This window comes from Macrobrachium rosenbergii, chromosome 25, assembly GCF_040412425.1.
Source record: "Macrobrachium rosenbergii isolate ZJJX-2024 chromosome 25, ASM4041242v1, whole genome shotgun sequence".
NCBI classification, from domain to species: Eukaryota; Metazoa; Arthropoda; class Malacostraca; order Decapoda; family Palaemonidae; genus Macrobrachium; species Macrobrachium rosenbergii.
Genome location: NC_089765.1, coordinates 50104796 through 50109795, shown reverse-complemented (window position 1 = coordinate 50109795; position 5000 = coordinate 50104796).

Below are 5000 nucleotides of genomic sequence, written 5' to 3'. Positions count from 1 at the left end.
ATCTTGCTTGCCCAAAGCATGTCACCTCTATCAGGCATGTCAACCTGATTAGTGCCATGCCCACCGCAGCCTGGCTGCCTGATATTTCTCACCCCAAAAAGGTGGAAACCCAGTCCATATCAGAGGCACCTCTTGATGGCTTTAGCCTGCCGGTGGGCCTGCTGGTTACGGTAGGCGCTGCGTCAGATATCCATCTGATTGACAGGGCCAGAGTGCCAGCCAGTGTCACTATAGACAAGAAGACTAGGTGGATGATAACCTGGGTAGAGGACCACACCAAGTCTATTCCCACAGTCAAGCTCCAGGTTACAACCCCTTTGGGCACTCAACCTCACCGCATTGGCATGGTGAGTAAAATCGGGCATGGGGTAGAGCTTCTGTTAGGATGAGACCACCTCTGGGGATGTCCTTGCCCAACACCACTCTGTTGCCTAGCTACCTCCACCAGGGAGGCCTCAACTGCATAATCACCTGAATGTAACACAGCCACCTTGACTGGCATGCCGCCGTCAGAAGAATTACCTCCTGTCTGCCGAAGTGGTTGCCAGAAGGAGCACTCTCTATGCAAATCAAGGCCCAGTCCTCCCTCCTCAAGAAGGGACAGCCACCAAAGAAGTCCTCCCTCCTCATGAAGGGACATTGGAAAATCCCAATACAGCTGCAAGGTGTGCAAGGTGAAAGGGCACTCCATAAATTGGTCTGGGTGTCCTAAAGACCATACGCTGTGGAACCTGCAACTAGAAGAACTTCAAGAGGCTCTGACCTCCACCTGAGACAGGAATCTTCGACTCAATCCAACTCAGGCACACCGAAGGGTTTGCACCCCTGGGTCCCTCATCAGGCACACCTGACTACAAATCTCTGCCAGTGCCACTAGAGAGCCCTGAGTCCTGTTTCAGGATTGGACAACTTGCACCCAGTGCAAAAGCTAATGCCAATATGTGCATCACATCTGACTTTTAGCAATCGGTGTGTGTATCCCACGTATGTCTGACAATGGCATCGACAGCAAGTAAATAAATAAACAACACCTCACTGCATTACAGGGAGCAGTTTTTCTTTGTGACGAAGCATACCACCAATAGCTCTAGGGTTCTTAAATATTAGCTTCACTTCAACTGGGCAGGAAAATAATTTATAAAATCCTTTGTTAGGTTGGGTAGGAAAGAGAGGTGTCATGTGGATAGAAAAACTTATATAATATGTTAATTTATGTGCTATGTGTGGTAGCAGGAGGGTTGAAAGGACTTATCCAATGTTTTCCTTAACAAATTTTAAAAAATAAATTGATGGATAGCAGTTGGATTTAAAATAATCATAGAGAAAACCTATTTTTTGAAAAAGATTCCAATCGGATGTAAGTGTGATGGGCTTGTGGGGAGGGAGTGGACAGGGAATTGGATTTAAAAATTACAGAAATGCAAATCAAAAAAATTCTGTCCAAGACCAGTAGTTGCTTTTTGGGGGGGAACACACCAGTATGAAATCTATTGTCATCAAAACGATGACGATGGTGTCTAAAGAGGATAATTGCTTATTATTTTCTAATTCATAAGTAAATTTAATGTTAATATTTAGTGAATTAGCATACTGTAAAAACGGGTCACAGTGGTGACAGTCTTTGAAAAGGACAAAAGTGTCGTCAACATAACGGTGATAAAATGAAGGCTTTAACATAGCGGGACAGTTTGTGTTTCTATAATTTTAAGTTGAATTCCCTGTCCACTCTCCCCCACAGGGCCATCAATTGGAATCTTTTTCTCAAGGAAATAGGTTTTGTCTAAGATTATTTTAAATCCAACTGCTATCCATCCAATTTATTTTTAAAATATGTTAGGAAAACATTGGATAAGTCCTTTCACCCTCCTGCTGCCACACACCTGACACATAAATTAACATATCATATAAGTCTTCTATTCACGCACAACACCTCTTTCCTACCCATTCTAAAAAGGATTTTAATGAATAATTTTCCTGCAGTTGACGTGAAGCTCATATTTAAGAACCCAAGAACTATTGGTGGTATGTTTTGTCGCTAAAAGAAAAACTGCCCTTTAATGCAGTCCGGTGTTGTTTATTTATTTAATTGTTGTCAATGCCATTGGTTGTGACATAATGCGGGGAAAACACACGACTGCTTAAAGTCAGATGTGACGCGCACATATTGATGCGTTAGCGTTTCTCACTGGGTGCAACTTGTCAATCCTGAAACATCAAATATTAGAAATCATATAAGACTATGCAAAAGTAAAATAAATTATAATGATTTTAAGATTATGCTAACCAGCCAACAAGAACACTACCTCCCTATTCTTGAATCGCTAGCAATCAAGAGGCTTGTTCCCTCTTTGAACAATTATTTCTCATCACGCCCCTGTATACAGCCTAAACCACACCCTACCTTATGCTTACTGTTTTTTCATACAGCAACTGAACTGCAAGGAATAAGCTCTGTTAATCAAAATATTCTAGTTCTTTCTCTTTTTTAACAATTTTATTTTAGGTTTACCTTTCCTATTGATGTTTAGTTTATCATAATTCTTATTTGTACATAGCCTACATACTAACATTTCTACTGCAATTGTATAGTTTGTTGGTATTTTTAGCCTTGAGATTACAGAAGAGTCTCGGAACGTAGCCGATGAACAAAGTTGAAAACCATCTACAAGCTGTCTGTTTTAGTGCTTGCGTATTTTGCTGAGGAATATCCTGCTCACATTAATACATACACACACACACACACACACACACACACACACACACACATACACATATATATATATATATATATATATATATATATATATATATATATATATATATATATATATATATATATATATATATAATGTTTTTCCCTCTTTTAAATTACATTAGGTCTTCATTAGTCTTGTGCCAAGTCTTTGAAAAAACATTCATAAATCAATCAACCATTCAACATATGCTTGAGTTTGTTACCCCATCTAAAATCTTGTGTACCATTTATTCAAGGTACAAATGTAAAATCAGCGGCACACAAGAAGTAAAGGAATAAAATCTTCATATCCAAGTTCTCGATTGCAGAAAGAAAGATCTCCCATTTCTTGTGATGCATTTGTAAACGCAGATCTTTAAAGCTGCTAGATCGCGCCCCCAAAGTCATGAAGAGTCGATTGTTCAATAATTCAGTAAGAAAAGGCTCATCCGGACTGACTGTCTGTTTGTTGTACATTATTTCATGTCCATGAACTCAAAAACAATTCATTGGATTATGATTATGTGTCTGTTGATTAAAATAAGTTTGTAGAATAAATTTGAATTACAGATACAATTTGTACAAGCGTGTATTTTCGCCGGTTACGATCTGATTAAAGGTTTTAACCATATCTTAGCCGGGCCAAAATCACAGTTACAATTTGTATCTACAGTATAATTCAAACTTATTCTCACAAGCAGACACAATCATAAAGGACATTGAGATTGCATAGCCGTAAAATAAATCCAGATTTAGCAATAAGAATCTTATTGTCAGTGTTTGATCGTGATTAAGATTTCACAAGTCATAAAAATTATTACAAACTGTGATTCCATAGTTGACTGTAACTGTTTGATCTTAGCCTATGTTAAGAGTTCGCAAGTCCCAAGACATAACGTGTTATAATGATATATTTCAGGAAACGTATCAGAACTTTTTGCGGACTGACTGAGCTCATTGCATGATTGTGACCCAGAATCGAGACCCAAGATCAAGGTCCAGAATCAGTCGGTATAATAGGATACAGATCGCTTCTCGGCTAAGAGAGAGAGAGAGAGAGAGAGAGAGAGAGAGAGAGCTATCAAGCACTGCGGAAACTTTTGACCTAACGCTGTGTATTATTCGCTCTGCCGATCGCCTTCGACTTCTCCTGCTATTCCATCCTTATTTTTTACTTCTTCTCTACTTTTTTTATTATCTTGGATCCCTCACGAGAAGTTGGTTTGGCATCTCATAGAACTTTATAATTGCCCTGTCTCGATTGCCCCACTGTTCATCGCCTCCCCCGCCCCCCTAAAAAAATGCGAAGCGCAAAGTTTACTGATGCAAACATACTTTGACTTGATGTTTTTTTTTTTTCTTATGCACTTGCTCGAGTTATTATGCATGGAATATTCAGAGCGTAACTGCGCTCTCTTTCTGCTGAAGGCAGCGACCTTTGCCATGTTTGTTTGGAATCGAAGAAGCTCATTTGTATGTGCAACAATGCATTATGTATGCATGTAAAAGCTATTGAGTATTTATATGCATAAATGTATCAGCGCATGGATCTATGTATTTGTGAACATGCAACTACGTAGCCTAACAGCGGATATAATACACACAAACACATATACATACACACACACACACACACACACACACACACACACACACACACACACACACACATATATATATATATATATATATTGATACATGTGGAGTGGGGTCTTGAGTTCATTGGCACAAGGAGGGGGAAGAGTAAACTACTAGAATGACAAGAATGTATTGACAATTAATTCAAGGTTGTAGAGGGCCGCTAGGGTCTTGATTTATTACAGCAGTGGGTGATACTTCAAACGGGACAAAACACAAGCAGAACGTGAGTCTGCACTACTGAAGGTGGCACTGAAGGAATATGTGAGTTACGGTGGTGAGGGGGCCTACTTAGCACTTGATGCAGAAAGATTCTGCAAGAACTTGCCCACCTCAGCGGGCATGATGGGAGCATACAATTTGGGCAGAATCAGTTCACAGCATCAGGTTTGATCTGCAATGATACAGTCAAGCAGTTACTTGATGAATGGATCTTTTATCACTGAGGAGGTTCTGCTGAAGGCAGGGGATTCCTCTCTCATAAATATTCACAAAAGATACTCAAATAAAAGCACAATAATAACACTTCATCAAAGCAAAATAATAATCAACAAATAGGTCACTAATATCACTCCAGGTATGGAAAAGCAAGATATGAAGAAAACTAGTAATAGAAGAAAGAAAGGTG